The sequence below is a fragment of the Bombina bombina genome, chromosome 4, assembly GCF_027579735.1.
Source record: "Bombina bombina isolate aBomBom1 chromosome 4, aBomBom1.pri, whole genome shotgun sequence".
Taxonomy (NCBI): Eukaryota; Metazoa; Chordata; class Amphibia; order Anura; family Bombinatoridae; genus Bombina; species Bombina bombina.
Window position 1 is genome coordinate 220,303,245 of NC_069502.1, and position 26,280 is coordinate 220,329,524.

Below are 26,280 nucleotides of genomic sequence, written 5' to 3' on the forward strand. Positions count from 1 at the left end.
CCAAGGCGCAAAATAACTGCCCATGAACTGAGAAAAGTCAAGCGTGCAGCTGCCAAGATGCCACTTGCCACCAGTTTGGCCATATTTCAGAGCTACAACATCACTGGAGTGCCCAAAAGCACAAGGTGTGCAATACTCAGAGACATGGCCAAGGTAAGAAAGGCTGAAAGACGACCACCACTGAACAAGACACACAAGCTGAAATGTCAAGACTGGGCCAAGAAATATCTCAAGACTGATTTTTCTAAGGTTTTATGGACTGATGAAATGAGAGTGAGTCTTGATGGGCCAGATGGATGGGCCCGTGGCTGGATTGGAGTGTCCTTGCAAAGAAAGGTGGCTATATTGGTCACTGATTTGTTTTTGTTTTGTTTTTGAATTTCAGAAATGTATATTTGTGAATGTTAAGATGTTATATTGGTTTCACTGGTAAAAATAAATAATTGAAATGGGTATAAATTTGTTTTTTGTTAAGTTGCCTAATAATTATGCACAGTAATAGTCACCTGCACATACAGATATCCCCCTAAAATAGCTAAAACTAAAAACAAACTAAAAACTACTTCCAAAAATATTCAGCTTTGATATTAATGAGTTTTTTGGGTTCATTGAGAACATGGTTGTTGTTCAATAATAAAATTAATCCTCAAAAATACAACTTGCCTAATAATTCTGTACTCCCTGTAAATTCTATTGGCATTCTTTAAGGATTCCTAGAATTTTACAGTTTCTTCAGGATGGTATGGATAAAGGTTTGTCTGCAAGTACCTTGAAGAGACAAATCTCTGCTTTTTCTGTTTTATTTCATAGAAAGACTGCTAAACTACCTGATATTCATTGTTTTGTTCAGGCTTTGGTTCATATCAAGCCTGTTGTTAAATCAATCTCTCCTCCTTGGTGTCTTAATTAGGTTTTAAAAGCTTTGCAATCTCCTCCATTTGAAACTATGCACTCTTTTGATATTAAACTATTTTCTTGGAAAGTGTTGTTTCTTTTGGCCATCTCTTCAGCTAGAAGAGTTTCTGAATTGTCTGTTCTCTCTTGTGAGTCTCCTTTTCTGATTTTCCGTTAGGAAAAGGCTGTTTTGCAGACTTTGTTTAAATTTCTTCCTAAGGTTGTGAATTCTAACAACATTAGTAGAGAAATTGTTGTTCCTTCCTTGTGTCCTAATCTTAAGAATACTCTTGAAATATCTTTACATTCTTTGGATGTTGTAAGAGCTCTGAAATATTATGTTGAAACTACTAAAGATTTCAGGAAGACTTCTAGTCTCTTTGTTGTTTTTTCTGGTCCTATGAAAGGTCAGAAAGCCTCTGCCATTTCTTTGGCATCTTGGTTAAAGCTTTTGATTCACAAGGCTTATTTGGAGGTGGGACAGTTTCCGCCTCAGAGAATTACAGCTCATTCTACTAGATCAGTTACCATTTCTTAGGCTTTTAAGAATGAAGCTTCGGTTGATCAGATTTGCAAAGCAGCAACTTGGTCTTACTTGCATACATTTACTAAATTTTACCATTTTGATGTATTTGCTTCTTCTGAAGCAGTCTTTGGTAGGAAAGTTCTTCAGGCAGCTGTTTCAGTTTGATTCTTATGCTTATTTTTTGTGGATTTCATTTTTTCAGCGGAAAAAGCTGTTTTTATTTTATCCCTCCCTTTCTAGTGACTCTTCTGTGGTCACCATATTTTGGGTATTTCTATCCCATACATCAATAGCTCATAGACTCTTGCCAATTACATGAAAGAAAAAATAATTTATTTCTTTCATATTGGCAAAAGTCCAAGAGGCCCACCTTTTTTATGGCGGTTATGATTTTTGTATAAAAGCACAATTTTATTTCCAGTTCCTCTTTTTGTATGCTTTTTTACTCCTTATTTTATCACCCCACTACTTGGCTATTCATTAAACTGAATTGTCGGTGTGGTGAGGTGTGTATTTATAGGCATTTTGAGGTTTGGGAATCTTTGCCCCTCCTGGTAGGATTGTATATCCCATACGTCACTAGATCATGGACTCTTGCCAATATGAAAGAAATGAATTTATCAGGTAAGTTCTTACATAAATTATGTTTTTGTTCTACCAGTTCAGAGACAGATAACTATGAACTAAAAAAAACATATTTCACAAATACAGGAATAATGTTGAAACATTTTTCTGCTGTGATTGAATTAAAAATTAAAACTTTTACCTCAGTGGGTGGAACCTCTAATAAGTTGTGTTTTGAAAGGGATAGTAAAGTCAAAATTAAACTTTCATGATTCAGATAGGACATGCAATTTAAAACAACTTTCTAATTTACTTTTATCATCAAATTTGCTTTGTTCTCTTGTAATTCTTAGTTGAAAGCTAAACATAGGTAGGCTCATATGCTAATTTCTAAGCCCTTGAAGGAGTCAGCACTAATTGCTTAAAATGCAAGTCTGTAAAAAGACCTGAGATAAGGAGGCAGTCAGCAGAAGCTTAGATACAAGGTAATTACAGAGGTTAAAAGTATATTTCTATAACAGCGTTGGTTATGCAAAACTGGGGAATGGTAAATAAAGGGATTTTTGGTGTTTACTATCCCTTTAATAATTTTACATTGTACAGATATCATATCTTGGTAACTAAATTTGACTAAAGCTCATTCAGTAGCAGAACAAAATGTATTCCAGCTGGTATAGAAAAAACACTGCCTGTAATAGTAGGGGACTCCCATAGTCCACCAAACACAGGGCTGTGCACAGCAAGAGGACCACCATTATTGGCCCCAGCTTTGTTCTTTTTAAATTTAAAATACTTTCTATCTTGCTACAGCCAGACACCCACAATTCTTTTTCTTTTATTCTTTGTCTTTGAGGTATTCCGCATTCAGCAAGACAAAGTTGCTTAAGATAATAGACTGCAGGGGTCATGCATCTGATCTGATGTCTAATTTAAGCAAATTACTGGAAAGAAAGGTCTGCAAGGGTCATGTATCTGACCTGAAGTCTTATTTGTGCTAAGAGGTTGCTTAAGGAGGATAATTAAACTGATCAAGTCTCAACTGGGTTTGCATATAGCTAGCACACAGGGGCTAAGATGCCTTACTTGGGATTATAGTTGGGATAAATGGAGCTGCATTAACAGGCATCTAATATGAGGCATCATTTGGGAATAGCTCTTATAAAAAGGCTTTTAGAGGAACAAATCCCATCACTACGCTCATTTATAACTGGGACAAAGGGGGTTGCTGGGACAAGAATATACTTTGAGGACTAATTTTATATAGAAGTCATTAATGGCAATGCACTTGAGTTGCATAGCTAGTATAAAAGCAACTGCATGGCATTTATCTTATCTGAAGTCTTATTTGGAATATAGTTGGCATAAAGGGCGCTGCAATGGCATATATATTCTTTGAGGTATACATAGGTATTTAGTTTGTATAAAGGAATTACAGGGGCATATATCTGATATAAGATCCCACTTGGGCTTATAGCTAAATTAAGAATGAACCTGGACTCTCTCAGGTTTAAAGGGATGATAGGGTGGGGCATGCCATTATAAGTGGTATAAAGAGTGATCTAGGGGCAGGTATATACTCCAAGGTCTAAGGTCTAAAGGTCTAAAACTGGCATTAAGGACCCTGCAGAGGCTTGGATCTCAGGTAACACTTCAAAGTGGTTTGCAAGAGCATGAACCTTTTTCTAACTTTGTTTTTGATGGAAAAATATAACAATTAATAACCATTATCCAGCACTGGGTTTTATGTATAAAAAGGAGTAAATATGTATTGCACTGTGGTCTCTTATCCTTAGTTCTGCCACTGTTGACTCAACAGAAACTAGTAAACAAATACATTTTGAGACAGCTTAATGTCTATCTGTGGTAATTGAGCTGATCACTTTACCAGTTCTGTTGATAATTATTGAAGCCACATACATTTATTAATAACTGTTTATTGACATGTGCCCAGACAAAAATATTGTTTTAGATGATTATAAGTGAAAAAGAGGGCGCCACATAGCGTGATACTGTTGTTGTAAAATCAGAAGGCAGAATATTCAAAAAGGCTTACCAAATGGCTCTGCACCGTTCTATGACCGGTGCTATCAGGCAGACTAACACTCTCAGTGGTTAGCACACTGGGTGGCCTCAGCTGAACTGCAGACAGGTGGATCTCAGTGTTGCTTGATTGCAGTAACCAAACGTCTGTATAGACCAAGTATTGCAGACTGCAGTGGATTTTGAAATCAAACACCTTTTCAGGTTAGATCAATAAAAATGTAAGACAACTTCCGTATGATAGAATTAAAATCTTTAATCCATATAAGAATTGCTACGCGTTTCTAGACCAATATCTGGTCTTTTCCTCAGGCATAAAAACAATGGATACAATTTAAACAAATTAAAACCTTAAATACAGGTGAGTTTAAAACAGGAAGTTGTCATAGTTTCAAAAGAAGACCAATCGTAACAAAGCAATCCCTGTGGATCTTATCAACACTGATTAAGAAATCTTAACCCTTGAGCTAACCGTTGTTAACAATATATGTTGAAATGTTGCTAGGATGTTTCTGAAATATAAAAGGTATCTATCACAGGTTATAATGAGATGAATAATACTAAATACAAAAAGCAACACACAACAATAACTGCAGCTGCTTCTAACAGTTATACGTATATGTGATTGAATGAACATATAAAGCATATTTGAATGAGAGATGTTTATTAAAAACTGGCGTGTGGTGTTGTTTGAAGCTATGTGGTGGTGGATAAAATGTAAGTATGAGAATATAAAAGAAAGTTGTATTTTTGAGGATTAATTTTATTATTGAACAACAACCATGTTCTCAATAAACCCAAAAAACTCATTAATATCAAAGCTGAATAGTTTTGGAAGTAGTTTTTAGTTTGTTTTTAGTTATAGCTATATTAGGGGGATATCTGTGTGTGCAGGTGACTATTACTGTGCATAATTATTAGGCAACTTAACAAAAAACAAATATATACCCATTTCAATTATTTATTTTTACCAGTGAAACCAATATAACATCTCAACATTCACAAATATACATTTCTGACATTCAAAAACAAAACAAAAACAAATCAGTGACCAATATAGCCACCTTTCTTTGCAAGGACACTCAAAAGCCTGCCATCCATGGATTCTGTCAGTGTTTTGATCTGTTCACCATCAACATTGCGTGCAGCAGCAACCACAGCCTCCCAGACACTGTTCAGAGAGGTGTACTGTTTTCCCTCCTTGTAAATCTCACATTTGATGATGGACCACAGGTTCTCAATGGGGTTCAGATCAGGTGAACAAGGAGGCCATGTCATTAGATTTTCTTCTTTTATACCCTTTCTTGCCAGCCACGCTGTGGAGTACTTGGACGCGTGTGATGGAGCATTGTCCTGCATGAAAATCATGTTTTTCTTGAAGGATGCAGACTTCTTCCTGTACCACTGCTTGAAGAAGGTGTCTTCCAGAAACTGGCAGTAGGACTGGGAGTTGAGCTTGACTCCATCCTCAACCCGAAAAGGCCCCACAAGCTCATCTTTGATGATACCAGCCCAAACCAGTACTCCACCTCCACCTTGCTGGCGTCTGAGTCGGACTGGAGCTCTCTGCCCTTTACCAATCCAGCCACGGGCCCATCCATCTGGCCCATCAAGACTCACTCTCATTTCATCAGTCCATAAAACCTTAGAAAAATCAGTCTTGAGATATTTCTTGGCCCAGTCTTGACGTTTCAGCTTGTGTGTCTTGTTCAATGGTGGTCGTCTTTCAGCCTTTCTTACCTTGGCCATGTCTCTGAGTATTGCACACCTTGTGCTTTTGGGCACTCCAGTGATGTTGCAGCTCTGAAATATGGCCAAACTGGTGGCAAGTGGCATCTTGGCAGATGCACGCTTGACTTTTCTCAGTTCATGGGCAGTTATTTTGCGCCTTGGTTTTTCCACACGCTTCTTGTGACCCTGTTGACTATTTTGAATGAAACGCTTGATTGTTCGATGATCACGCTTCAGAAGCTTTGCAATTTTAAGAGTGCTGCATCCCTATGCAAGATATCTCACTATTTTTGACTTTTCTGAGCCTGTCAAGTCCTTCTTTTGACCCATTTTGCCAAAGGAAAGGAAGTTGCTTAATAATTATGCACACCTGATATAGGGTGTTGATGTCATTAGACCACACCCCTTCTCATTACAGAGATGCACATCACCTAATATGCTTAATTGGTAGTAGGCTTTCGAGCCTATACAGCTTGGAGTAAGACAACATGCATAAAGAGGATGATGTGGTTAAAATACTCATTTGCCTAATAATTCTGCACTCCCTGTATTATATGGCTTTTACTAAGCCGTCATGTGTTACTAGATTGCTTGCAATTTTCATATATTGAAATCAGAATACTATGTCTGATTAATCGGGAAGATTTAATAAAATTGGTGAAAATATATATGTTCCTAAAAAGGACTGGAATGAGATACATTAAATCTGACCCTACAGATTTAGCAAAAAATGGAATAAATATAATTGAATTTTAATTTTATTTTTATATATTTACTTTAACATTAATTAGTTTCTATGTGGATTTTATATAGAACCTCAAAATTATGATATGAGTGTTCGATGTTGATACATTTTACTTTTAAAAACCTATAAATCCATAGGCTATTGATTAGGAATATATTATGATTCCAAATGTTCTATGTAATTTGGAATCACAATATATCATGTGAATTAGAATATGGTGATCCAACGTGTGAACATTGGTTGTAATAGTTTCTAATTTGAGCCCACAAACTAACTGGGCATATGACAAATATGTATGAGCTTTTAAGTGAAATAGATATGTTTACTGGTCCATCTACCACACCGTGTGGATTATTAATCACATACTGTTAATCTTTCGTTGTCCTATTAAATATATTTGTCATTCTGTGTATTGAAAACAGATGCCACACTAACATAATTTCATAAATATTGTAATAAGCTAAGGTAAGTCTTAAATTGGGAAGCTAATGGGATTACCAGAAAAAATGAAAAATGTGATAATGTTAATTTTTGTAATATCCTGATATGTAATCAGAAATAAACCGAATTGATGTATCACTGGTCGTTTTAATCGTTATGGTTATCATATTAATTTGTGACATATCCATACATCTAATCTAACTCTGGATCTAAATATTAGTGTTGGTGTTTGGACCACCCATTGCAAGTGTCATATTAATCGGTATCATTATTGTTATGTCTAAATATTAATTAAATGCTGCTAAATCCAGGTTGGCATTTAAGCCTTCAGGAAATAATGTTTTTAACTTAAAAATCCAGAAGGTTTCTCGTTGTCTGGGTTTGGTAGTTCTATTATAGTCTGCTGACCTTGGAATAAAATCTATGGGAATAAATTTGAAGATATGAGGGTTGCCTTGATGTTTAGTTAGACAATGGGTATGAACACTGTGTTTGATTTTCGTTTTCTTGCAATTTTTGCAGTTACGAAAGTGTTCTCCCCACCTTGTTTTTACCTTCCTGGAGGTGCAGCCTATATATTGAAGCCCGCAAATGCACTCTAACAGATAAACAACGAACAAGGTGTTGCAATTGTAAAATCCCTGAATGGGATTTATATCTCCGGTGGTATGGGACTTGAAGGTGTTAGTGCCATGTTTGATGTATTGGCAAGATTTACAACCAGTTTTTCCGCATTTATATACTCCCTGTAGCCCAAAGATGCCCCTCAAGGATTTTGTAATGATCTTAGATTGTTGTTGGGTGTGTTTGACAATTTTACTAGGTGCTAATCTGCTTCTCAGGGTTGGAGCTCTCCTATAAACTATCTTTGGTTTATCCTGTACTATATTTCTCAAAATAGGATCCCTTTGGATGACATGCCAGTGTTTATGTATAATTTGATTAATTTTTTGAAAATTATTATTATATTGAGTAATGAACATGATATTTCCCTGGTCTGTTGGTGTGTTAGATAGTTGTTTCATTTTATTGTTATTAGATAGCATATCATTCCTGTCCAATCTTTTTGTTCTCATGAGTGCATTATCTAAAATGTGAACCGGATAGTTTCTCTCTACAAATCTATTATATATAATCTGACTTTGTTCAAGAAAAGTGTTATAATCTGAACAGTTCATCCTAATACGTCTGAACTGACTGTACGGTACATTATTAATCCAGCTTCTATGGTGATTGCTATGGTATTCTAAATAGCTGTTGCTATCCACATCTTTAAAAAAAGTTTTGGACATAATGGTCTGGTTGGGCCCCCAACTGAGTGCCAGATCCAAATAATCTATTGATTCAGATTGTATATTGGCTGTAAATGTAATTCCCATATTATTGTTGTTAAGTCGTGTAATGAATAATTCTGCTGATTCTGCACAGCCATCCCAAACGAATATGAGGTTGTCTATGTAACGGCCATAGAATACCAGGTTCTCCCCAAGGTTCGCTTGGTAGATGTATATCTCCTCAAATAATCCCATAAAGAGATTAGCGAAATTTGGGGCAAACCTGGTACCCATGGCCGTCCCCCTGATCTGCAGATAGAAACGATCTAGGTATAAAAAATAATTGTGTTGCAAGATGTACTTTATGCATTCTAAGATATATGATTTTTGTTCTTTGGGTAAATAAAGATCCAGTTCTAGAAAATGAGAAATTGCTGTCAATCCCAGATCATGAGTGATGTTTGAATATAGGGAACTGACGTCACAGGTGATCCATAACTTCTTTTTGTTTGTAAGGGTAAGATTTTGTAATAATTGTAACAGGTGAGTGCTGTCCCTAATGTAAGATGGAAGAGTAGTTACATATTTCTGTAAAAATTGGTCGATGTAAAATGATAAATTATATGTTAGATTGCCTATCCCGGCTTTGATGGGACGTCCGGGAGGGTTATTTTTATCCTTATGGATTTTTGGGAGATGGTTGTAATGTGCAATACTTGGATTGTCTGTTCTAAGGAATTCTCGTTCTTCTTTGTTTAGTATACCCTGTAGTGCACCCTTGCCTATTAGTTTTTGATATGTTAATTTGTAAAGGGGGATGGGATCTCTGGGTAAAATTTGATAGTAATTAATGTCTCCTAAGATCCTCTCTGCTTCTTTTGTGTAATCTTTATAGTCCTGAATAATAATACCACCCCCCTTGTCAGCGTCACGGATCACAATGTTGGAATTATTCTGTAGACTGTACAGTGCTTTTTTATGTCTCTGAAAGGAATAGTTTGTCCTTTTAGCTGTTGCTTCTACTAATTTTTCGCAATCCTCTAAGACCATGTTTTGATATAATTCAATGTATTTATTGTTAATATTAGTCGGATTAAAATTAGATTTGTTTTTGACATTAGTGTGTATGTATCCTTCGAATAGATGATCAGTTATGTCTTCAATGTTGGAAATGACACATGGTGTGGAGTGATCAGAGGGCATGTTGTCAGTTAGTATTACCTGCGGGTTTGTGCTGTGTAATTGGTCTTTACATAATTTTTTATTTGCAAAATATTTTTGTAACGATAGCTTGCGTGTAAAATTGTTTACATCAACAAATAAATTAAAGATGTTTGGTGAGTTTGGAGGACAAAAAGACAGGCCTTTTTTCAATACTCTTTTTTTCTTCTATAGATAGTGTGTATGATGATAAATTGAATAGTCCCTGGTTTAATTTGGATAATTCCGCTTTCTTGGCGGTAAGGCCTCTGCCCCTCCTGCCTCGTTTTCTGGTATATGAGGTCTTTTTGCCAACCTTGTTGGCAGATTTTCTATTCTTGTATTGGGACCTATCCCTAAAAAAGGAGGCGGTGGGTTACTGCTAGTGCTGGGACTCTCCCCATCTCCTATCATTATGAGTGGACTAAATCTATTGTTATGTTCGTATTGTTCAAGATGTGTTGTTGGAGTTTGAGGAGTGTCATTGTTGTTCCAGAACTGATTATTTATTGGGTCAATAGTTGGTCGTCTGTAATGATGTGGTATGTCTCTATGATCATTGTGATCTTGTCTCTTGTTGTAATCACCCTGAGGTCTGTGATGACTGTTGGGGTTCCAGGTGTTTCCCTGGTGTGATGGAACATGTGCACCTTTATGTTGATAGGCTTGGGCTGACTGGTAGGACATATTGTGGGAATCTTTAGTGTTGAAGTGCCTAGATTTTGGTTCTCTATTCATGTTAGACATTTCATCTTTGTTTGAGAGATGATAAAAGTTGGATGATTGGTATGAATGGGGTTGATATGGCCCTTTTGAGGCAGGATAATAGTTATGCTGGGCTCTATTGCTAGAGGAATACCAATCCTGTCTGTATTGGCCTTCCTTGTGTGCTCTAGGTTTCGGAATCAGACTGGGGAATCCTATTACTAGATGTATTGTAATGGGTATAATGATGAGAACTAGGTCGATTTTGAAAGGATTGTGGTTGTTTGTAATAATTATTGTTAATCCTATTGTGGTAGTCCCTTCTTATTTCTTGTTGATTAGGGTGTGTGGAACTTTTCGAAAGTGTATTATCCTTACGGTTAAAGGTGTATACACAGTTATTAATGTAATCTTCATGGTCCCTTTGTAATTTTTTATTTTTATTCTGGACGATATTTTCCTGAAATCTATCAGTACGTTCATTAATTTCTTTTAAAATTTTACTGTAATCAGGGTTTTGCTGATAAACCCTGAAATCTGTTTGTATTTTCTCTATGTTCGTACTGCTCTGACTATATAGTTGGCGTCTGTGTTCAATTAAAACCTTCATTAAGTTAAAAGAACATTCATTAAGTGCATCATACCACTTTTGTAAAAGTGCAGGGTCATCTTTAAATGAACAATGTTTGAGGATCCTCAATCCTCTAGGAACATATTTAACCTCTGTATATTTTTCCAGAGCTGTAAGGTCCCACCAATGTCTATGTTCTTTGTTTAATTCCTCTTCTAATAAATAGAAGAGGTCCCTCATAGGTTTGATTTCATTGCTTTCTGATATGTCCATGATACTATTATCTTTAGAAAGATTAAAACTGAGTCTTTTAGAACTGCGTTCTTCTTTAGATTAAACATACAAACTCATGCACACTGTGTAGTAAACCACGGACAGATATATTTCAATACCATTAGCTAATTTATGATCTGTATTTGAGTATAACACTGTCAATCTCTAACAGTGTAGATATAGCCGGTATATTGTCAGGACTAGAAACCACTGCACAGGATACTCCACTTTGGTTATTCACAAGTATTATGCAAGTGCATCAGGTAAAAAAATGACAAAGTTTGTCACATTTCCCGTTATAGGTGTATAATCACACTTCCTATTTCAGGTATAAGATCTTGTATCACTCTTAGTATACAGAAGTGGTGATCATTTTCGAAGTCAACCTTCTCAAAAAATAAACAATGGACAAGCTTGGTTACTCACTGTTATCCGGCCTCACTCATGCAAGATGGCGGAGTTAATGTTATAAACCGTTTCACCGGACAGCGTTACCTGTGGAAAGCCTGTGACTTGTATTTCCTTCACAGCAACCTCCAAATGCTGCAATTCTTTACCAATATCCACCATATGTAGAAATAAAAGTCTTGTGAGAGACAGAGCATTAAATCATTGCAGTAGATTTATTAAAATAAACAAACAGGTGAACACCACTCCACACACACCTCACAGCCACATCCTTGGGATGTGGCTGTGAGGTGTGTGTGGAGTGGTGTTTACCTGTTTGTTTATTTGAATAAATCTACTGCAATGATTTAATGCTCTGTCTCTCACAAGACTTTTATTTCTACATATGGTGGATATTTCTTCTTTAGATTGCATTGTGTGTTTGTATGGACTGTGTATAAATAATACTGAATTCCACCAGAATTCTGATATCAAAAATGAGATGTATACAACGTGTGGTGTTAAAAAAGGTAATGTGTAAATGGCCGGTGAGTGTTTCTGAATATAAATATTGAAAATGGTGTAAAGAAATATATAATGGACTGTGTGCTAAATAGCCGTGTGTTGTGATATTAATACCTTATAAGTGGGGTGTATAATGTATATGAAAAATGTTGTGCAACTGTCCCCTATAAAAAAACATCAGTGTGTAAAAAAATAAGTGATGGCTGAAAAAAGCTGATATTAATAGTAAAAAGCAACCACAGCTCCTAATCATTGTGGCGTGTAAGTGTGGTTGTGGAAATGTGCAAAGGACTTGTGTGAATTATCAGTGTTGAAACAAATCTGAAATAACAGTGATCATAAAGAAGTGCTGGTCAAAACAAGAAAAGATAACATAAATCTTCGTACATTAAACATAAATGACAATGCTCGTATAAAAACCAAAAAATGATCTAGAAGATTGGTATAAACGTAATATCAATCAATGTTTCAAATTAAACCAGTGTAAGTAAAATACAAGTGAATACTGTTTGGAAGAAAAAATGTTGGTTAAAAATGTTGGTTGAAAAATCTTGCAAAATATAAACGAAAATTGATAAACCCAAACTGGTAAAAATCAGATAAAGTCAAATAATGATCAATCAAAACAATGCAAAGCTGCAAGTCCCCGATAAACACCAGTAAGAACTTGAAGTCAAACAAGGAACCCCAAAGGGAACCCAGAGCGGGGTGCGCTTAGTGAACCAAACAATCAAATTAGTGCACAAACCATATGGTTCCCGTGGGATCGGGCAGTGAGTTCAAAACAATTGGAATAAAAGGTGCAGGCGGCAAAGCTCCTCTGGTCCTCGGAGTGAAGGTTTCTGTAAATTATAAGTGAAAAAGAGGGCGCCACATAGCGTGATACTGTTGTTGTAAAATCAGAAGGCAGAATATTCAAAAAGGCTTACCAAATGGCTCTGCACCGTTCTATGACCGGTGCTATCAGGCAGACTAACACTCTCAGTGGTTAGCACACTGGGTGGCCTCAGCTGAACTGCAGACAGGTGGATCTCAGTGTTGCTTGATTGCAGTAACCAAACGTCTGTATAGACCAAGTATTGCAGACTGCAGTGGATTTTGAAATCAAACACCTTTTCAGGTTAGATCAATAAAAATGTAAGACAACTTCCGTATGATAGAATTAAAATCGTTAATCCATATAAGAATTGCTACGCGTTTCTAGACCAATATCTGGTCTTTTCCTCAGGCATAAAAACAATGGATACAATTTAAACAAATTAAAACCTTAAATACAGGTGAGTTTAAAACAGGAAGTTGTCATAGTTTCAAAAGAAGACCAATCGTAACAAAGCAATCCCTGTGGATCTTATCAACACTGATTAAGAAATCTTAACCCTTGAGCTAACCGTTGTTAACAATATATGTTGAAATGTTGCTAGGATGTTTCTGAAATATAAAAGGTATCTATCACAGGTTATAATGAGATGAATAATACTAAATACAAAAAGCAACACACAACAATAACTGCAGCTGCTTCTAACAGATGAGTCATTAAAAAAAATACAAGAACAAAACTCAAGCTGACATACTTGTTGGCTAAGACTAATCAATCAACTGATAAGGAAATTGCGCAGCGCATCCATGACTTACAGTTTCATTTAATTCAGAAGATATTTGACACACAAAAGTATTGCACTTACAGAATAACGATGTAAGACTTGCACATAAAAACAAGGTACGCTTTCTCTGAGCACTCCCCTCTGGATGCTGACCTCGGGCACCGGATCTTATTTGGGTATGCTCAAAGGGCTGAAGTGTCCTTAGCATTTTCTATATTTTCAGCGCATTTCTGTTAGATTTCTGTTAGATCCCAGTAGTAACAGAATGTTCCCTATGCCCGCTTGGACATTTTAAATACTCCCACCTCTCGTGGCGTTATTCTATATGTCACCATATCATATTATTTCATGTATACATTGTATTGGCGGTTTACTAATATTTTCAGAGTTCATTTAAAAAAACAATTTCATGTTAACCGCATTGTCTATCTAAGACATAAATCATTAGTTTCTATGTCAATGTTTTAAAAATATCAAATACACAACAAAAATATAAAATATACACAGCAATATTAAAAAAATATTAAATACATCCTAAAATGAACATATATTGTTCTCATGTCTTTATAAAATTCACTGATAAATTAATGCACATATATTATCCTGATTCTAGAGCTTCACCTATTGAATTGTATTAACTCAATTCATGAATGCCTGTAGATCTAGGTCTAAATTTAACCCTTTGGTTCTTAGGCATTCTAATCGATGGATCCACTTTGTCTCACATTTTCTTAGCATCAATAATCTCCTTTTTTCACATTGGCCTGGTTTAACCTGTTCCAAAACTCTAATTGAGAAACCTGAGGCAGGGCCAGCCTTTGGGTGTGGCGGTCATGGCGGCCGCCTTGGTCTCTGCACTTAGGGGGGCCCCGCGGGTTCAAACAAACTTTTATTTTTTTTAATAAAAAAAATTTGACAGGAGGAGGAGTGACAGTAGTACATGGCCCTGGGCTCAGAGTCAGCTGCACCTGTCAGTGGACACGCTTCTCTGGAATTGGATCACTTTGCCGGCGGGCGGCAGAAGCAGAAGAGAATGTCAGTCAGGTGTATGACTGAGCTACCCGGGTGAGTTATAGGCTGACTCAGTACTGCAACTTCTCCTCACTGCTGGGTAATGGCTTCTTGTGTTACTGCACCTGAACTTTGCTGCATTTACTGCTCATGAGCTGCCGGTGTGATGGGGCAGCATTTTATTGCTGGGGGCAATTGAAGGGGGCTGGGGCATCATTTTATTGCTATGGGCAATTGAAGGGGTCTGGGGCATCATTTTATTGCAGCAGGGGGATTCATTTTATTGCTTGGGGGCTGGGGACATGATCATATTTTGTTGGGGGCATCATTTTATTGCAGGGGGCATTATTTTATTGCAGGGTAGATGGGGCATAATTTTTTGCAGGGGGCATCATTTTATTACAGGGGGACTGGGCATCATTTTATTGCTGCAGGGGGCTTAATTTTATTGCTGGATGCATAATTTATTGCAGTGGGGCTGGGGGCATAACTTATTGCAGGGGGCTTGGGGCATCATCTTTTTGTTGGGGGCATCATTTTATTGCAGGGGAGCTGGGGGCATCATTTTATTGCTGGGGGCATCATTTATTGCAGGGGGGCTTGGGGCATCATCTTTTTGTTGGGGGCATCCTTGTATTGCAGGGGAGCTGGGGGCATCATTTTATTACAGTGGGGCTGGGGGCATTATTTATTGCAGTGGCAATGGGGCATCACTGTATTGCTGGGGGCATCATTTATTGCAGGTGGGTTTGGGACATCATCTTTTTGTTGGGGCATCATTTTATTGCAGGCGAGCTGGGGCATCATTTTATTGCAGGGGCTGGGGGCATCATTTTTTGCTGGGGGCATCATTATTTTGCTGGGGCATCATTTATTGCAGTGGGGCTGGGGCATCATTTATTGCAGTAGGGCTGGGGTCTTCATTTTATTGCTGGGGGCATCATTTATTGCAGGGGGTCTTGGGGCATCATATTTTTGTTGGGGGCTAGGAGCATAATTTTATTATTCATTATTTTGCTGGGGCATCATTTATTGCAGTGGGACTGGGGCATCATTTATTGCAGTAGGGAATGGGGCATCATTGTAGTGATGGGGGCATCATTTATTGCAGGTGGGTTTGGGGCATCATCTTTTTGTTGGGGGCATCATTTTATTGCAGGGGAGCTGGGGCATAATTTTATTGCAGGGGCTGGGGGCATAATTTTTTTACTGGGGGCATCATTTTTTGCCGGGGGGCATCATTTATTGCAGTGGGGCTGGGGTCTTCATTTTATTGCAGGTGGGTTTGGGGCATCATCTTTTTGTTGTGGGCATCATTTTATTGCAGGGGAGCTGGGGCATCATTTTATTGCAGGGGCTGGGGGCATCATTTTTTTCCTGGGGGCATCATTTTTTGCTGGGGGCATCATTTATTGCAGTGGGGCTGGGGTCTTCATTTTATTGCTGGGGGCATCATTTATTGCAGGGGTCTGGGGGCATCATATTTTTGTTGGGGGCATCATTTTATTGCAGGGGAGCTGGGACATAATTGTATTGCTGGGGGCATAATTTTATTGCAGGGGGCATAATTTTATTACAGGGGGACTGGGCATCATTTTATTGCAAGGGGGCTTCATTTTATTGCTGGGGGCTTCATTTTATTGCTGGGGACATCATTTATTGCAGTGGAGCTGGGGGCATCATTTATTACAGTGGAGCTGGGGTATCATTTTATTGCAGGGGGGCTTGGGGCAACATATTTTTGTTTCAGGCATAATTTTATTGCAGGGGCTGGGGGCATCATTTTATTGCAGGGGAGCTGGGGCATCATTTTTTTGCAGGGGGCATCATTTTATTACAGGGGACTGGGCTTCATTTTATTGCAAGGGGCTTCATTTTATTGCTGGTGGCATCATTTATTGCAATGGGGATGGGGCATCATTTTATTGCAGTGGGGATGGGGAATTATTTTATTGCAGTGGGAATGGGGCATCATTTTATTGTAGGGGGACTGGGCATCATTTTATTGCAGGGGGGCTGGGTCATCATTTTTGTGCAGGGGGGCATCATTTTTGTGCAGGGGGCATCATTTTTTTGCAGGGGCACTGGACTTCATTTTATTGCAGGGGGCTGGGGGCAATTGAAGGTGTCTGGGGCATCATTTTATTGCAGGGGGATTCATTTTATTGCTTGGGGGCTGGGGACATCATTTTATTGCTGGGGCATCATATTTTTGTTGGGTGCATCATTGTATTGCTGGGGGCATCATTTATTGCAGTGCGGCTGGGGGCATCATTGTATTGCTGGGGGCATCATTGATTGCAGTGCGGCAGGGGGCAGACTGTGGGGCTGGGGCATCATTTTATTGCAGTGGGGCTGAGGCATCATTTTATTGCAGGGGGGCTGGGGGCTTTATTTTATTGCTGGGTGCTTCATTTTATTGCTGGGGCCTGGGGGCATCATTTATTTTATTGTGTGTGGGCTGTGTGTGTGGTGTGTGGGCTGTGTGTGTAGTGTGTGGGCTGTGTGTTGTGTGTATACAACTGTGTATGTGTCTGAGTGTGTGGATGTATCTGTATATAAGTATCTCTGTGTGTATTGTATCTGTGTGTTTGTGTGGTACAGTGCATTGCCCTATTTCTTTTAAGCATTTTTTGTTCTGGGTAGAGGCCCCGGGCTGTCAATCTGCCTAGGGACCTAGCTACAGCTGAATTTAATATATTATTTCAACCAAAGCAACATATTCACCTTCAAAGATCATTATTCCTCTTAAAAAAGTGCCCAGCAGGGGGCGAGAAACGCGTTGAGGCTTTGAGCCCTGTGAGTCAGTGTGTGCGGACGGAGTTGAAACAGAATCAGCTGTTGTCGACTGCTGACATCACACACCAACCGGGTACATTGCTGTTTCTGAAGCGTGTGCTGACTGTATGAGGGCTCGGTGCTATATGGAAATTTGAAAAGATACCTTTATGTGAAATTTTATTCGCCAGATATTGTGAGTATTTGGCATACTTTGATGTTAATAAAGAGTGCTTATTATACACAGTATTACACTATTGGAGTGCCCTTTTTTCTTCACAGACTGCACTGTTCTCTGAGAGTGAAAATTTTGGTGTTTTAGCTGCAAGACAAGTAGCTTGTTTTGAGTAGCTGCATCTGAGTTTAAAAAGGAGCTTCCTGAGACCACTTCTATCAACAGTAAGACTGTTCATATATTTAGCGCATATATATATATATATATATATATATATATAGATAGATATATATAGATACTTTCTCTTCACCATCAAGATTGTTCACAGTTTTTTCACTAAGACTTTATCTGTTTTGTACTGTTACATATGTGAAGATTTTTAATTCTAATTGTTTGGCTGTGAATTCAACATATTATATTGGGGTAGCAAAGAATTATTGTGATATATGTGCTAATATTGCAATATTTATTGATTATTATCAGATATACCATATATACATTATTTAATCCCTTTTAATCAAGTTACTGAGTGAGTGTTGCGCTGGTTTTTTTGGTTGGTGTGTGCCTAGGGACTTGCATTTGCTAGGGCCGGCCCTGGCGTCTCTGTAATGTTCTTGTTATCATAAGAAAACACATAAAAATAAGTCCCAGTTCAACTCAACTGTTCCTAATTGTCAGCATAATTCTTTATTATATACATAAATAGCTGTTCCAATAGTACAAATGGTATATTGCAATATATACAATGTTATAGTGCTCCACATTAGTGGATTTATATGTTTATATATATATATATATATATATATATATATATATATATATATATATAATGTTGTGCATTACTTTAAATAATTTTTCTTCTATTTTTTATTTATTTTAAAAGCTGGGGGCGGAGATTGGGCACGGTTGGGGGGGCTTAGATTGTGTGGGGTTGGGGCGGAGATTGGGCGGGATTGGGGTGGGGTTAAAGGGGGCCCTATTTTGTCATACCTGAGGGATCCTTGACATGAATAAAGTTAAAATTTAATTTCATTTTTTATTTTTGCATACCCGAATAAGATCCAGGTCAGTGTCCAAAGGGGAGCGTTTAGAGAAAGCGGAACTTGTTTTTATGTGCAAGTCTTATATTGTTATTCTGTAAGTGCAATACTTTTGTGTGTCAAATATCTTCTGAATTAAACGAATCTGTGAGCTGCAGATGCGCTGTGTTTTTCTTTCTTCATTCAGTTACCTCTTTGAGACCGCACATTTGTGGATTCCCGTAAGCTAGCAGCTGCTCTGTACACAGGGGGACTTGTATGGTGGACACCACCACAATACTTTATCAATTAGCCATCTGAGGATTAAGAGCCTAACGGAACACAACTTATTGGGACTAAGATAAGTGCTTATACACTTTGACACTCAGACTGTTGATTGTTTGTTTTCCCATATTCACTGTATACGTGTATGCTTCAAGATAGTTTTTCCTATTATCTGATTGCGCTGTCTATTGTTTAGTAGTTTTTGATAATGAAATTGCTTCACATACACCAAGATTACAAGTTATACGCTAAACCCAGGGTGTAAATAACAAAAAAAATATCACTGCCATTACAAGTTACTGAAAAAACTTCTTTTGTTGTGCAATATGGTGCAATAAGCTCCATACTGCACAAAAGCCAAGGTCTGACTTGACGTGCTCGTACACGTTTTCCTCCATAGACATCAATGGAGAGAAAGTGTTAGAAAAAAACTAACGTCTTCTATCACGGTATGGGGATCACTGTAACGCAACCCCATTGATGTCTATGGGGACAAGAAGGTTACATAAAAACACCCTAACATAAAACCATAGTCTAAAAACCCCTAATCCGCCTCCCCCCCGGCATTGCCGACACTAAATAAACATATTAACCCCTAAACAGCCGCCCCCCCACATCGCTACTAATAAAATAAAGTTGTTAACCCCTAAACCGCAGGCCCCCCATCGCCAACACTAAACTAAACCTATTAACTCCTAAACTGCTGCCCCCACATCACAAAACACTAAATTAAACTATTAACCCCTAAACCTAACACCCCCCTAACTTTAAATTAAACTTACAATATAACTATCTTAAAATAAAAACTTACTGGTGGAAAAAAAAATAAGATTAAACTATAAATTAACCTAACAATACTATTTTAAAAAGATAAATAAAAATAGAAAAAAAACTAAATTACAATATTAAAAAATCCCAACTCTACAAAAATATTTAAAAAAAACCTAACATTACAAAAAAAAACTAAAATTACGAAAATTAAAAATAATCTAACATTACAAAAATATAAATCCCTAAGATTACGAAAAATACAAAAAATCTAAGATTACAAAAAATAATAAACAAAATTATAAAAAAATAATAAAAATTAAACCTAATCTAATAGCCATAAAAACAAAAAGGCCATCCCAAAATAAAAACACCCCTAATCTATCAATAAACTACGAATAGCCCTTAAAAGGGACTTTTGTAGGGTATTATTACCCTACAAGTTAAACAGCTCTTTACCTACAAAAATTACAAAGTCCCCCCTAAAAAAAGGGCAATCAGCTCTTTTGTGCCCATTAAAATAAAAAATGCCCTAATCAAAAAAAAAACCCACCCAAAAAAAAAAATAAAAAAAAATAAAACTAACCCCAGAATATCTATTCACCGTTCCCGAAGTCCACATGGAGCAAAATCTTCATCCAGGCGGCGAAGATCTTCTTCCAGGGTGGCACCATCTCCTATCTTCTTCCCGGAGGTGCGGAGAGGTCTTCAGCGAGACGCGGATCTGGAGTGCTGGTCCTCATCTGGAGCGCTGGTCCTCTTCAGCGGCCGCGGTCTTCAGCGACATGGATCATCCTCTTCATGCAATCGTCCACCACACTCTCAAGCTTCAATGCAAGGTACCCCTTTTATATTGGGGGTACCGTTGCATTCCTATTGGCTGAAATATTCAAATCAGCCAATAGGATGAGAGCTGCTTAAATCCTATTGGCTGTTCAAATCATCCTATTGGCTGATTTGAAAATGTCAGCCAATAGGAATCCAAGGTACCCCATATTTAAACGTATACCTTGCATTTAATCTTCAGTGTACGGTAGTGATTGTATGAAGAGGATGTCCGTGCCCCACAGCTCCGCGCCTCCAAAATTCTGCACCACCGGGATGAAGATAGAAGATGCCCCCGCGATGGAGGAAGACTTCTCGCCCCCTGGATGAAGATGGATTTCAGGACTTCAGGAACTGTGAGTAGATTTCTTGGTGTTAGTTTTAGGTTTTTTTTAATTTGTTTGGGTGTTTTTTTTTTATAGATTAGATAATGAAATCCATTATCTAATCTAAAAGTCTAAGAGGTCTTAAGGGCAGTAAAAGAGCTGAACGCCCTTTTAAGGGCAATGCCCATACAAATGCCCCTTTCGGGGCAATGGGTACCTTAGGATTTTTTTAGACTTAGGTTTTTATTTTGAGGTGTTGGTTGGGTGGGGGTTTATATTTTAGGGGGACTTTGTAATATTTTTAGGCAAAAGAACTGTTTAACTTAGGGCAATGCCTTACAAAATTCCCTTTTAAGGGCTATTGGTAGTTTATTGTTAGGTTATGCAGTGTTTTTATTTTGGGAGGCTTTTTTGTTTTATAGGGCTATTAGATTAGGTGTAATTTTTATTATTTTGGATAATTTAGTTTTTTTTTTTTAATCAGTGTTTTTTTATTTTTCATAATTTTTGCGTGTTTTTTGTAATGTTAATTTTTTTTTATTTGTTTCATAGTATTAGGTTTATTTAAATTTGTAATTTAGGTTTTTAATTTTTTTCATAGTTTAGTATTTTTTAATCATGTAATTTAGGATTTTTAATTGGTAGTTTATTTTATTTTATTAGAATAGTTATGTTAGGTTAATTTATAGTTTAATCTTCGTTTTTTTTTATTTCACATGTAAGGTTTAGGGGTTAATAGTTTAATTTAGTATTTTGCTATGTGGGGGCTGCCGGTTAGGGGTTAATAGGTATAGTTTATTAGTTACAATGTGGGTGGCTGGCTGTTTAGGGGTTAATAGGTTTAGTTTATTAGTTGCGATGTGGGGGGCTGGCGGTTTAGGGGTTAATAGGTTTATTATTAGTTGCAATGTGGGGGGCAGTGGTTTAGGGGTTAATAGGTTTATTTAGTGTCGGCGATGTAGGGGAGCAGCGGATTAGGATTAATAACTTTATTTAGTGTCAGCAATGTCGGGGGCGACGGACTAGGAGTGTTTAGACTAGAGGTTTATGTTAGGGTGTTAGGTTTAAATGTAACTTTCTTTTCCCCTTTGACATTAATGGGGTTGCGTTACGGCGAACACCATTCTACGATCGCAGGTGTTAGTTTTTTCTAACACTCTCTCCCCATTGATGTCTATGGGGGAAAGCGTGATTAACGCACCATACCGCACATCACAAGGAGGTTTTTAAGAAACTTGTAATGGCAGCGCTATCGAAAGTGCGATACCGCTCGTTTTTTTGCGTTCTTTATGCACCCGGTATAGTGCAAAACTTGTAATCTTGCTGTATTTATTTAAAAATCTTAGATTTACCGTTTTTTTTATTTCTGCCTTTCATAAGTGTTGACTTTTTATATCCACTGTAGATAGATGGATGGATATATAGATAGATAGATAAATAGATAGATGGATAGATAGATAGATTAGCTGATAGATAGATAAATAGATAGAAGGTAACATAGGGGATCACTAAATATGGTGCACATTCATTTTTGTCATTCATTCATATATGAACTATGAGCTTAAATAATTAAACCTGCTATCCCATAATAGGATTACCACCCTACATGCTGGATTTTCTGACCTGCTGAGCCTTGTGTACTTGCTGTACCATTGTCAGCTTACCTGAATCTTGGTGTTCTAGCTGCACTTATCTGGTATCCTGTTACACCCCTGCCAACTGTAAATACTGGGTTTCCTATGCCTATCTAGTATCCTGTACTTTCTGTACCAGTAGCATTTTACTTGAATCCTGCTGTAACAGCTGAACTTGCCTGATATCCCATACCAGCCATACCATCAGTTTGTGCTAGGTTTTACTCTGGACTGAGTTATTGCCTTTCAACCTTGTTCCTGGTTCCTGTGAAGCAAAGGCATATGTATGTGTTACCTGTGTATGCTTACCTTGTTCCAGAAACCAAGCATACTCACCTGATACCTTTGTATACTCACCATGTTCCAGAGATCAAGCATACTTGCATTGTACCTGCATATGTTCACCTTGCTCCAGACACCATGCATACTTATCTGACACCTGTGTATGCTCACCTGCTCACCTTGTTCCAGAGACCAAGCATACTTACCTTACACTTACTGTTTGCTCTCCTGGTTCATGAAAGCCATGCAGACTTACCATATACCTGTGTAGGCTCACCTTGTTCCAGAGGCCAAGCATTCTTACCTTGCACCTTCGTATGCTCACCTGGTTCCTTAAAGTCAAGCAGACCTACCTGATACCTGTGTATGCTCACCTTGTTCCTGAAGCTATACCTATCTGGTATCCTGTTAAAGTCTCACCAACAGTTCCCACTGGGTATCCAGTGCCTGCTGAGAAACCAGAGTTTGCCATACCAGTGACAGCCTTCCTCAAACGAGCTGTAACTGCTCTACCTATCTGGTACCCAGTGACAGTTTCACCACCTGTACCCGCTGGGTATCCTGTGCCTGCTGAGAAACCTGTGTCTACCATAACAGCGACAGCCTTCCTCAAACCAGCCATGCTTGCTGCACCTGTCTGGTATCCTGTGACAGCCTCTTCAACAGTACCCGCTGGGTATTCTGTGCCTGCTGAGAAACCTGTGTCTACTTTCCTCTCACTAGCTGTGCCTGCTGTACCTACCAGGTATTCTGTGACAACCTCACCCTTTACTGTTCAATTAAAGCACCAGTGTGTCAGGGTTTTACTCTGCTTTGTTTGCTATTTGCGGCTGGCTGCCATTTTACTTACCTCTCTCACTAAATCTGATGCAGAGTGTGTAACGCTGCTCACTCATCTGGGTACCCTCTTATGGCCAAACTGGTGAACATCATCAGTGTGAGACAGTTTGCAGTCCCAGGATTATGATGTCACACTTATTTTTTAAAGGACCTCTGTTCAGTATGCCCTTGCATTGTGTCAGACTTGTTTGTAAGTTCCTGTGTTCCAGGTCCTGTATATTACCTGGCTTGTCTGACTTCCCTTCTGGTTCCTGATCCCTGGTTTGTTCCTGACTTTGCTGTTTTGCAAGGGCCTGATCCCGGCTTGTCTGACTACTCACTTTGGCTCCTGACTCGGCTCGTCTGACTACCAGCTCTGGCTTTGACTCCTGGTTTGTCATTTGGCTTGTAGACTTTCTATTATTTCTTGTTATTAATAAAGGTGTGATTAGTTTTTGCACTTCACGTCTCTGTCTGATTCCTGGTACCCTTTCACAGTGCCAATTATATTTTGTTACTGCAAAGTACTTAAAGTATTTTGAACCTTGTAGTGGACTTAAGTTTTCTGCATAGGGCCTATGTTCAAACTTGCTTTTTCTGTGATCTTCAATCAGAACTACCAACTGTTCTTTTGCTTAACAATCAGTAAAGCTTTCAAAAAGACTTTCATTTTTTTTTGTATCTGTTCTTGTATTCTGAGTTTAACGCACTCTAAACCCTCACAGTACCAGCCTCACCACCTTTGCTCCTGCTTGACCATTTGGTACCTAGTTCCTGGACTGATCTCATGGTACCCAACATTTAGCCTGTTCTTGGACTATGCTCTTGTTTATCCCTTGGTACCTTGTTGCTGGACTTTTCTCAGTTTTACTTTCTCTTGTTTTATTAAAACCTTTAATTGACTTTTTGTTTCCTGTGTATCTATTCCTGAATTTGAGTTCCACTTACCTAATCCCTCACAATTTTACATTGTATTCAGTGTCAGTATTTTAGCAGTAAATTAAGAAGCTACCAAGATATTCATAATTGTAGCATTTTTTGGATTTACTACACTTGGGGTTTTGAAACCTTATAGAATAGAATACCTTGATTTCATGCTAGTTCATTAAAATGTATCATGGTCTACTACAACTGTATGGAAAAACATATTATGAATAGCCAATCAGTACATAACATTATAAACTAACAATTAGGAAGCTTATTTTTATAAATATAATTACACGCTAGTGTATATATTTTAAACTATACTAAACAATGCACACTATGAGGCCCATTTATCAAGCTTCGTATGGAGCTAGTGGGCCCGTGTTTCTGGCGAGTCTTCAGACTCACCAGAAACAGCAGTTATGAAGTAGCGGTCTAAAGACCGCTGCTCCATAACCTGTCTGCCAGAGATTGCCACAAATACCCCCTACTAGCAACCGATTGGCTGCGAGTCTGCAGGGGGCGGCGTCGCACCAGCAGCTCACAAGAGCTGCTGGTGCAATGCTGAATACAAAGGGCGTATTGCTCTCTGCATTCAGCGATGTCTGTCGGACCTGATCCGCACTGTCGGATCAGGTCCGACAGACATTTTCATAAATAGGCCTCATTGTGTAGTGCTGAGTGCACCTCAATTATGGGTTGTTTGCTGCATTTCTTTTTTCAATAAACATGAAATATGTGCCTGGTTTTTCATATATATATATAAATATGTATATATGGTTATGTATTGTAGGAAGATGCACTCATGAATCGGAACTCTTTGATCTAGCTGAATATATGCAACAGAACAAAAGATCATGAAAAACTGTCCTGTAAGAACAGAAATAGTGGGAATAGGGTATTACAAGGAAGTTAAAAAAACTAAGATACTTTTTAAATTCTATCTTCTATTTTTCATGTATAGTGCTTGATTTCCAGCTGACATTTTTTCTTATCCTTATGTAAATAAAACTACTCCAAACCACTTCAGTGTTACTGTAGAAGAAATTGATATCCTTATTAGCAATTACTATCCTTATAACAGATGAACTAGAATGAACCTTCTTGGTATATTTCTGTTCACTTACAACCCAAAGACAACCCTCATTTTATTTTACATGTAAAATAATGCAAATATAGGGCCAGATTACAAGTGGGGCGCTGACAGTTACGCACAAGCGAAAATTGGTTTATAGCGTCTGTTTGCGCTCGTCGGATGTAGTGCTTGTATTACAAGCTTAAAGTAAACGTGATCGCTTGAGAGCAAGTTAAGGCTCGTCGGGATAGCGTGTCCTTAGAGCTCTGGTTAGCTGTTTCGCAGAACAGAAAAGTGTCAGAAAAAACATTGAAAACACATTTAAAAGTACAGTTACACTCACAATAACACTGTAATAAAACATATATATATATATATAAAAAAAACAAGAGTTGTTGAGTAATGTCCTTGTAAATACAAGGACAGTACTGAAAGGCGCTACTGCTGACAGTATGTGAAGGTGAAGCTGCTGGAAATATACTAAATATGTGTAGCTGGGAAGCCCTCACTTTCAGCTGCACAACAAGTAAAATAAAAACAAAAGTGGCAGTAATCTACACAGCGCCAAACCTACTCAGAGTTGAAATAATGTATCAGTTAAGTTTATACAGAAACATAAAAGTTAAAGTGACCACAAAAATTTGTGCCGGAGGGAATCAATTAATTTGTGTAATACAAGATACAAAAGTATTTGCAATCCCCATATATTAGAGTAATATGTGTTAAACACGAATAAACAGAAAAAGTCTGTGTGTGAAAAAAATGTCTTTAAAACATATATTGCATCTCATACAGTCGGTCCTCTCTATATCCGGTTGTCCCAGGATTGGTTTGTAATTCTACTTACATTAGATACCCCCAATCCAATGAGGTAAGGGGAAA